The following is an 11,230-nucleotide window of genomic DNA, read 5'->3' as shown; positions in this document are numbered from 1 at the left end:
GCCATTTTATAGCGCGGAGAGAGAGCGGAGCCGTTGCGTTGTCATGGGGCACGAAGGCAGATCATGGGCACGGTGGTTTCGGTTGGTGGTTACGGGCGCGGCGCGTGGGAGCAAGAATGAGCGCGAAGGGAGTGAGAGGTTGAGGCTGATAGGTGGGCCCGACTTGCCGGTGAGAGAGTGAGTTGGGGAGTGGGCTAGGCTTCGAGCGTAGGGAGATGGGCCGGGCTGGCAGCAAGGAACGAGCATCACAAACCTACCCCCTAGGATGAATCTCATTCTCGAGATTCGGAAAGATTGAAGAATAGACAGGGAAACTTTGTCTTTAGATCTTCTTCTCTTTCCCATATGGATTCTGTTTCTGAGTGATATCTGTAGTACTTATATGCTAATCCTCTCCCCATTCTACTCTATTTTGCTCATTGGCGTCGCCCAAGATCTCTGCCACGACCTCACGCTCTTGCTCTCCGCTATAAGCCTCAAGGCACCCCGCCCCAAGCTTGCCACCACTGCCCGCTCTCACTCTATGCCACATGCCTCAAGTCACCCTACCCTCTCCCAAGATGTTGCGATCGTTTGTCGCGTGCAGGAGGGGGTCGAGACCTAGCTCATCATTGCGGTCGCACTTGGAGCCATTAACTGGGTTGCCATTGATCTAGTGCCTAGATTACTTGGTAGAGAAGGTGGTGGAGTTGACCGCTAAAACCTTGGCGAATTTTGAGAAGTTCTTAAAGTGCCCTATAACCAACCAGCAGTGAGTGTGTTTGTGTGCTATTCATGTGTAGGGTTGTTCAATTTATGAAATTTTTTGTCAATTTCATATGTAGTTGCCAAATTTCTATAAGTTTTACATGTTTCAACCTTGCCAAATTGCTATAAGTTTTACATGTTCCAACCGGAGTATGAGTATCTTGGCAAGATTGGAATGTTGGGCATGAACTCAACCTCCGTTGGAGATGTCGTCCCTAACCTCCTTGAAGCAATCACTGGCCCAAAGATGGAAATGGAAGAAGTGAAGGAGTTCCTATCGATAATGTACAAAGCACATGTTGTGAGTGGTGTTGAAGCAATGGTTGGTCCAATGCATGGTTGGGGTAAAGCTATATTGTTTTTGGCTTGCATGAATGTTGTTCTTGTGTTGTTGTCAATCCTTGTGATTCTAGTCAAGTGGAATGATATAAGTGGTTGTAGTAGGATGCTTGGATGTAAGCTAAGGTTCTTGTGTCATTGTGCTACTCGACGCAAGCTGAGATGGAATGTGGCTTACATTTGCCAAGTTATACAATGAAAAATGAAGTGTTGTATCATTTGTTTGTTTTAACGAACCATCCTCATATATGTCATTCCTTTTGTTTCCATGGTTTCAGAAACAAAAATTGGTAGCATGTACCCATGAAAAGCACACTACATGACAGTGCGTGGGCCCAACATTTTAACAATGGATGTACATGACTAATTTTTTTTAATAACCATAAATATTTCACAATGACAAGATTTAAAGTACAAATTATTCATAACAATGACAACATCTCAAGTAATACCAAGGAACTACAAAACATGAGAGTATGGATAGTTTGTTGAGTTAGAATACAGCATGTAATTCTAAAATTTTAATAATTACTGATATCTACAGCTATTACATATGATATATAGTCAACTTTTTGGAAAAAAAAATGGGTGTACAGATATACACCCAAAGCCCAATATGGGCCCACCACTATGCATGAAGTGATAAACTAGAGAATGCATAGTCTAATCATCAAACTCCTTTACATCAATTTCTACAATACTTCAAGGCATTTTGAAGTCAATATATGCCTTGAACATGAACAAGGATCCAAAACTTTCTTCCCATGACCCAAATATCTTATCAAACCCCTTTTGCTTATTAGCCCACACTGTTGAGTATCGTAGTGTGACAGTATTTTTTCAGTTTCTTTGAACCCATATTTGGATCCTTCTTTAATAATACGATCGCCTTCTCTGCAATATAATGGAATGTTTCCATCTTGGTATTTACTCTCCCAGTTGATGCACATAAGTAGTCTAATTTTATTCAATGTAACCTACAACAATAAGATACATTAGTGGGCTACGCGGATAACCTTAAGTAGATACTTCCGCAAAATCTCCTTGAGTCCCTCGTGCATTTGGATGGTCGCATCTTTTGGGATCATGTTGCTGGGTTATTATCTTTGACAATTTCTTAGGCCGCTGATTCTTTCAGGTGGTTTGTATTGTCTGGTGGTTGTAGCGTGTCATAGTTTTGTGTTTTTGGTCCTTTTGGTAGTCTAGTTGTTGTCCAATGTTTGCCCTCAGAGGTGTTTCTTATGGTGGTGTTGTGTGTGGTCCTTATCCCCTTCAGGAGCCATGTAATATCCATCTGGACTTAACTCCTTTTTAATATAATAGACATATCATCTTCCTGCTCGTTTCAAAAAATAAGAGACATTAGTTAGGAACATAAAGATGATAAATTACATCATTATGCAAAGTTAGCAGTTAGTACCCCGACAGACTTTCCATCATGCATCAACCTTTACACAATAGCTCATGGACAACCCTTAGTGTTGCAATTACATCTGAACCTATTTGACTCAGATTTCTTTGTTCCCTGCTCAAACAGTCCCTTTATAGCTTGTTGCCTCACCGTCAAGCTGAATTCTTCCATAGTTGCATGAGGGTCTTCCTTATCATAAAAAATAGCAGCACCACCAGGAATAAGATAATTAACTGATATTTCTACACCTTGAAGGTCCACATCCACAATAATAGGTCCAAGGGTAGGAGTATATTCCTTCCCCTTCTTAGCTACAAGCCTAGCTTCCTTTGCTCTCTCATACTAAGCTCTCCTTCCAACATATGCATACATTTCATTTTCCCATATAATTGGCACTGCAGAACCTGTGTAAGACCCCGTTCCACGGGTTCTCCTATGTCTCCAGTATCAGTTTCTGGATTAAGTAGCTGATACGCATAGTATAATAGTTGTAGCATCACAGTCAAAGTTCGTACACAATTATTAAGGTTACAGAGTACAAAAGGTTACAAACCATAGCGTATATATTATAAACCTGGCCGAACAGCCAACTAAGACACAACGGAGAGTAGAGACCCAAGCCACAAGCAGCTAGGGTGCGAACGCGACTTCTAGGACTACCCTTCATCCTCACCTTCACCTCCGGCGAAGTTGGCATCAGTTTGTTTATCTGAATGACAGAAAGAGTGAGTACGAAAAGTACTCAGCAAGTCATATACTACCTCAAGTTTTTGATAGATGCTTAAGGGATGAAACAAGGACAAGGATTTACAATTTAATTTTAAGCGTAAACCAGTTTTATGCAAGTATTCCATTGTATTAGGTAACTGACTATATCTGGGGGGGTTTTGGTCCTGAGAGGGGCTAAACCTCGCTCCGCAGTCCCTATTATCACATCTGGTATACCTCAAGTACCACACATATTTTGACGGATTGAGCCATGAACCTCATCACACAGACATCTAGTCTATATGCTCACTCATCAAGACACACGCACCCAGAGTCTAGCCAAAACGGTTACTGTTGTCGCATGTCCATGACTGTGGACACAACTATTCGAATAGATTTACACTCTCAGAGGTTGTACACTATACCCACGCAATATGCTCAGCCTCAAACCATTGCAAGTGGAGGAGTGAATCATACCAAGACACTCTAATCACCTTTCCTGCTGGGCTTTTCTACAAGATTTACCCCCAAGTACTAGTGGCCTTGTACTAAATGCCAGGTTCCCTTTTTAAGCATTTGTCGGTCTATGCACGCTCAAACAGAGGGCCACATAGTCACTTGACTGCTCGCTGCTTTCAGCCTCCTAGTAGGATGCCCAACTCAGTTTGGTGAAGGAGAAGTCAAGTCCTCCTCATTCAGGACGCACGATTGCATGGGGTGGGTAAGCATGACGGCGCAATGACTCGGTCCTTAAATAGCTAGAGCAGGTATCTTTTGGTAATAAACACCACAGAGGTGACTCAAGCCCCAAAAAGCATCCTCATCTAGAGTAATACTCCACTTGCCCCCACCAAACAGTTTTCACCTATTTTTACACATCACCCACCATATCCCAAATGACATCAAGGGTTTTCCAATCATTACAGAATTCACAACCATCAAGGATTCATAGTATATGAGTTATCATTGATTACAGTAAATCTTATCTCCGAGGAGAGGTATTTTTAAAAGCGACACCTCCGAAGAGACGTATTCAATCCTAAGCATGCTAGATATCAAGATGCCGTCTATCATTAATATAGATAACAACAGGTAATCCTATGGTGATATGTATTTTGGATGATAACATTTATGGCATGGCAAGTGTTGATAGCATTAACTACTACAAGCAGTTTGTAAAAGCGCAATACATAGCACATGCGATATAAGTTCAGTTTTAAGTTGATAATGTAGATTAATTGAAAACATAAGTTTAATATGATCAAGGAGATAGCACTTGCCTTCTCCGATGTTTTCTTCAAAGTCTTGGTTGTAGTCAGGATCTTATTCGCTCTTGATGCTTCCTGCGCAGCACTCGTAGAATTCTAGTAGTTCTGTAATTGTGACCATGATCAGTAACAAGCTATACGAGAGAAGAACCAAATTTAACACCAATAGAAATCCAAATGAGTCCTAATAGATATCACACTGTGATAGATGGGTAGATCACAAATTTAGATGAATTTCGGCGAAAGAATCGCCAACATCAGAGCCAGAATGGAGAAGTTATGACTCTGGAAGATCTAATCTAAAATTAAATTGAGAAAATACAATATTGCACTATTCATAGGTGGGGTAGATGGGTGGGACCCACATGAATAGTGATAGGGCCCACTAAACAGTTACCTGGTGGGGTCCACATGAGCAGTAACTATCTAAGCTGAATTGGGCTTAGATGGGCTGGGTCTAGGCCTGGATGGGCCATGGCAACTTTTGGGCTACAAAGCACCGGGACACATAGTACTGGCCCACTTGGGTTTGGGCTGGGTGGCTTAACGGGTGTGAAGCTGGGTCGACCCACTGGGCGTGTGGGCTTTGGTGGCTGGGCCGCGCGGTCGGGTTAGAGCGACAGAGGGAGGGGGAAACATGCAGCAGCATGACATCGAAGAGGTCATCGGAGTTGGGATTCCGCCGAGGCTTCACGACGACAAGCAGACGTCAGGCTTCTACGTGCTACGGCGGATACGGTGGGAGGCTTATCGATGGTGGCCGGTGATGGGAGCAACACCAAATGGCGACCGGAGAGGGGGCAGCGGTGTGAGAAAAATAGGCAGCACCTCCCTGCATTGGGAGGTGCCAACCTGCAAACAAAAGGGGCCTGAGGCACCCTGAACATCACGGCACAAAGCATACGCACGCCGGTAATGAGCGATTTGCATGGTGGCGAAAACAAGAGCACACTGGTCACAGCTATGTGCTAAGAGAGAGAGCTTGAGCGGCTATACGCTACCTAGGCAGATGAGCGAGGGGACTGGGAGGCTCACTGAGAGCAAGATCGACGAAGGGTGAGGTGGCGTCCAGCGATTCGTCGAAGAGGCGGTGGCGGTGCTGCTCTGCTACTAGCTCGAGCAGGCTCCCGTCGAGCTTCTGGTGAACGGACGGTGGCACAGGTACGGCGGATAGGTCCTAAGGCTCCTCGATAGCACGTGGCCAGTGGATCGATGGTGGTAGCTACGATGGCGTTCAATGGCGACGGCGGCGGTGAAATGGGGGGAAAAGAGGAAGATGAGAGGTTGGGGCTACGCTATTTATAGCAGGGGAGAGAGAGCTACAGAGAGGCAGTCCGCGCGCATGACATTGGGCGAGGGTCAGTGGGCAACGCAACAGCGAGGTGGCAGGGCGGCGCCCACCGCATTTCCCACGGCATGGGCGCTCTACGCCGTCCACGCGTGAGCGGGGCCCGAAAGTCGCGTGGTCTGGGCGTGCGACAATGGGCGGAGAGAGAGCGTGAGAGAAAGGAGAGAGCAGGAGAAGAGGAGGTCGGTCAGGGCGTGCAGGGATATTTCCCAGAGGAGGTGGCTACCGCGGTGGAGAGCGGCACAACATCGTGCTGGAGAAGGAAGGAGGAGAGGGCACAGCGGGCGACGGTTGTATGCGTGACACGTGGATGGCTGAGCACGAGGGAGTAGGCCAACGCGAGGCGAGATGGGCTGAGGGGTGCAATGGTGGTCCAGTGTGGGAAAGAAAGAGAGGGGAAGGAAAGAAGAAGAAGGCCAGGCCGGCTGGATGGGCTGAGAAAGAGAGGGAGAGGAGGAAATCTAGCCAGGAGAGACATGGAAGAAACAAGGAAAAAAAATGAGGAGGAAGTTTGGAATAAATTCAAATGGAGTATTTGAATTTAGTTTTGACCTTGGATTACGATCAACTCATTTGAGCAAATTTGAACTATGATTTGGACTTGGATCTTGAGATTTTGAAGATGATTTAAATCAAAGGATTTGAATTTGAATTGGATTTGAGTTGAATAGAGTCTAAGAGTAGATTTGAAATGGAGAGACATTCGATTTCAAACCTTCACACAAAGCACCATAAAGATATCAAACCTATGCATACGAACCAATTTAATGCATGGGTTATTTTGAAATTGATTCTAGTGCACTTAATATACATGAATGCATACTTCAAGGAAGCTTTTGATTTCTGAGATATTGACTGGTTGAATCCACTCAACCATTGCTTCAACTTTCGAAGGGCCCATCGATACTCCATTTGCCGTGAGGACATACCCATGAAATGCTACTTCTTCAAGCCAAAACTCAAACTTGCTGAATTTAGCGTAGAGATGGTGTGCTCTTAGCTTTTCCATAACCACCCTCAGATTTTGTTCGTATTCTTTGGCACTCCTTGAGTAGATGAGAATATCATCAATAAACATTATCACAAATCGGTCCAGTTCCTCTATGAACACATTGTTCATCAAATTCATAAAGTATGCTGAAGCATTTGTCAATCCAAATGACATAACTGTCAACTCATACAATCCATACCTTGTTACAAAGGCGTTCTTCTGGAGTCACTTTTTCTAATCTTTAATTGGTAGTATTCAGATCTCAAATCTATCTTATAGAAGTACTTGGCTCCCCTTAACTGATCAAACAGATCATTAATCCAAGGTAGTGGGTACTTGTTCTTGATGGTCATCTCATTCAAGGAGCGGTAATCAACACACATCCTTTGACTCCCATCTTTCTTCTCTACAAATAGAACTGGTGATCATCAGGGTGAAGAACTAGGTTTGATGAACCCACTTGCTTATAATTCTCTGATTTGCTCCTTCAAGAACTCTAGCTCATTAACTGCCATTCTATATGGTCTCTTGGCAATCGGGGTTGCTCCGGGTAAGAGATCAATAACGAACTCTGTGTCACGGTCTGGTGGTATAACAGGTAATTTCTTTGAAAATACATCAAAGTATTCACATATTACTGGCAGCTCTTTTATTGACTGGGTAGTTAAGTTGCATATCATTGAGTTAGATTTGGATCCTTTAGGCTTAAACTCTACCTTGATTCCTTTATGATTGACCAGGGTAACTCTTTTACTAGATAAGCTATATTGCCTTCGTGTTTGGTTAACTAATTCGTTCCTAGCATGACCTCTATTCCATTTAAATTCAGAATAAATAGATTTGTTAGGAACTCTACCCCGCTTAAATGGAGTTTAACTTAGGGGCATCCTAGACGACACAAGATATTTCCCATAGGGGACCGAACCAGCTTAGGATTCTTAAGAACCACAGTTGGCAACTTATGAAGTGCAGCAAACTTTGAAGAAATAAACAAATACGAAACTCCATAATCAAATAAGATTGTTGCAAGGGTTGAGTTGACGGGAAACTCACCGAGTATGACTTCCGGTGCTTGCTGGGCCCCTGTGCGTCAATGTGGTTCACTCGGCCTCATCCATAGTTCTGTGACTGTCCAGCTGACTGATTCCCTCCTCGTCCCACTCGTGCTGTTGGAGCTCTAAGGGCTGAATGGGCTGGAGCATTGCTCCTGTTAGCATTGGGGCAGTCATTCATGTAGTGACCTGTTTGATTGCAGATTTAGCATGCCCTCTGTGTAACTGCTGGAGTTTGGGTGCTGCTCTACTGGGATTGCCCTGCATTGGAACTGTGGGGAGCTAACGCTGCTATGAGGGATATGGACCCCAGAGTCTAGTATTACGTAGTATGTTGTTGCCGGTATTGGAATTTCTATCGCTTGCTCTGGCTATTCCCTCTGGGTCTACTACCCTGCATCCTTTTGTCAAAGAACTTTCTCTTCATTTCTGCCTCTATGGGTGCACGGGCCTCTTCTAGAAGGATCGTCTTGTTCATCAGAGTGTTGAAGTCGGGGTAGACGACAGGCACGAGCTAGACATGCAAGCTGCGCTACAGTCCTTTCTTGAAATGATCCTACTTCTTCTTGTCCGTTGATAAGTCTTCCGGGTCATAGCGGGAAAGATGGACGAACTTCCTGATATACTGATTTACTGTCATTGATCCTTATTTTAGGCTGCAAAATTCATTAGCCTTCATTTCATAGCCCCTTCCGGCACATGGTACTTCCAAAACTCTTCATAGAATTCCTCCTAAGTGATGGCATCAGCATCAATTGATGCCTCGCAGTAATTCTCCCACCATCCTGCTGTTGATCCCGTAAGTTGATGGGTGGAGAGATTTATCATGTCTCAGCCCTCACAATTTATGACCTTGAGCTTCCTAGTGATTGCGCTGAGCCAGTCATCGGCTTCCAAGGGGTCGTCGGTACTGTTGAAGTTTGGAGGTTTAATCCTCATAAACTCTGCCTTCTTGTTCTGAGATTCATAACCTCGGTTGTTGTTTCCTGCTTGTGCTATGGCCTCTAGTAGGCGGGTTTGGTTGGCCATCATTGGCAATAGGTTAGTCTTCGGTGGTGGGGGCAGTGGGGTTCCTTGACTACTTTGACGGCTTTGCTGGACTTCCTGCTCCATTGGTTCTTGGTTGACTTGGGAGTTCGCAACCCTGTTTCCACCTCTACCTTTGCCTGTAGCGGCTCTCCCTCTGGATCCTATCGCACTGCCAGTTTTAGATCCAACCTCTGAGTCCACAACGACAAGAGCCCCCTGGCAGTTGCCAAAGGCGAAACGATTGTCTGGATGACTCCATCTATTCTCTGTAGATAAGAGAGGAATCAAGAGCTGAGATCCAGCTAAAAGATGAGGGCAACCAAGACAAAAGAAGGGACAATCCTTGCCAATCACGCAATCAAGAGCCAACAAGAATCAACACCAAACATAAGCACCAACAACATGTATTAAACAAACCTAGGACTATCTCTACTAGGTCACTAATACAAAAAAATTTGTTCTACAAGAGACGAAAGAATGCTCACAGAGTATCTGACTACAGTGTTCCAACTGCTAACTAGCTGCGACACGTCGTCCTCATGCGTCATCTGTGGACCTATCAGTGGCATTGCCACCGGTTGACTCAGCAGGTGAGAAGGTCCCTACTGGTGTCGAGGTGGAAGTGGGGTCGAAGATCTTATCGACGCCGTTGTCGCTGTCGTAGTCACTAACGAGCTAACGCTGGCTAGGGTCCTCCTCCTTTGAGTCATCGGTGGGTATTGCCATATCTCCATCCTAAATCAGCTCAGCGGGCACTAATCCTCCACTAGCTGCTGGAACTGATGAGTGACCAATCCCGTTTTCTGCTATAGCTGCTGCTATATGTGCTGGTAGGAGAGGTACACCTAAAAGGATGATGTGCTGGGTCCGGCTCGCGGGCACCGTGAAGGTACTCTTCCTAGCAGTTGTTCTGACTCGAGAGCCATTCATGGCATTTTGTCGGTTAAGATCCCTGTGATGAGCCCTTACCACCCTCTTCCATCCTTCGTGGTTCCTTACCACGGTGTATTCAGCGACTACAGCATGGACTCTAGTCTGATCCAGCATCATATGGAGGGCTCTCTCCCGTGTCTCTGACTCCTCTGCCCTTTGGCGACTAGCTTGGAACAACTGATATGTCTCATTGTGCATGTGCACCAAGGCGTGGAGATACTGTGTCGTGACGACCACGGTGGTGTCGTCCTCCTCTTCCTCCTGTCCTGCATCCTCCATGGTGGTTACGCGTGCACACCAAGCAACTCTTTAGCCAGTGGCAGCTGGAAAGTGCCTCATATGAGTGTGTGGCACCTCTCTGACATGCCTCCCGCATAGCTGCTGAAGTGCTTCGTAGGCCACCAATTGGTACATGTCAGGGTACCGTACTCCAATGATGCTCATGTGCCACGGCCGCTAGTCGGGGTGCCTCAGGCAGTTGAAGATCTGCATAAGAACTTGGCACTTCTGGGATCCATTCTCGTCGTACTCACGCCTGGTGTACTCTAGGCGTCGGGTATATCTCAAACGACAATAAGCTTCCTATAGTAACTTGGGAAAACCCTTCACTCATAGATATCGCACTGTGTTCCAGTCCTCGTCTTCCATCTACCGGGGAAAAGGGATAGCTTAGAACTAGCATAATAAGTTTTCAAAGGTAACAAGACAGAAGGTAAGTACAGAAGCAATTTTGATAACATAGTCTTTGGTAAATAAACAAACACGAGCAATTCTATCCTAAGGTCACATCTTACAGCCAAGCATGGCTCTGATATCACTCCTGTAAGACCCCGTTGCACAGGTTCTCCTGTGCCTCTAGTATCAGTCCTTTGATTAAGTAGCTGATACGCACAGTATAATAGTTGTAGTATCACTGTCAAACTTTCTACATAATTACCCACCATATCAACCACCATATTTCCCATCTCAAAAACTTAGTACTATTCCACCTACCCCGCCAAATAATTTTCACCCATTTTTACACATCACCCACTATATCCCACATGATATCAAGGATTCCCAATCATCATGGAATTCACAACCATCAAGAATTCATGATATATAAGTTATCATTGAAAACAGTAAATCTTATCTCTAAGGAGATGTTTTTTAAAAGCGATGTCTCCGAGGAGACATATTTAATCCTAAGCATGCTAGATATCAAGACATCATCTGTCATTAATATAGATAACAACAGGTAATCCTAGGGTAATATGTATTTTGGACGATAACATTTATGGCATGACAAGCGTTGATAGCATTAACTATTACAAGCAGTTTTTAAAAGCAATATATAGCACATGCGATATAAGTCCAGTTTCAAGTTGACCATGTAGATTAGTTGAAAATATAATTTCAATATGA

The sequence above is a fragment of the Phragmites australis genome, chromosome 4 (genome assembly GCF_958298935.1).
Source record: "Phragmites australis chromosome 4, lpPhrAust1.1, whole genome shotgun sequence".
In the NCBI taxonomy this organism is placed as follows: Eukaryota; Viridiplantae; Streptophyta; class Magnoliopsida; order Poales; family Poaceae; genus Phragmites; species Phragmites australis.
This window is presented reverse-complemented; position numbering follows the sequence as displayed.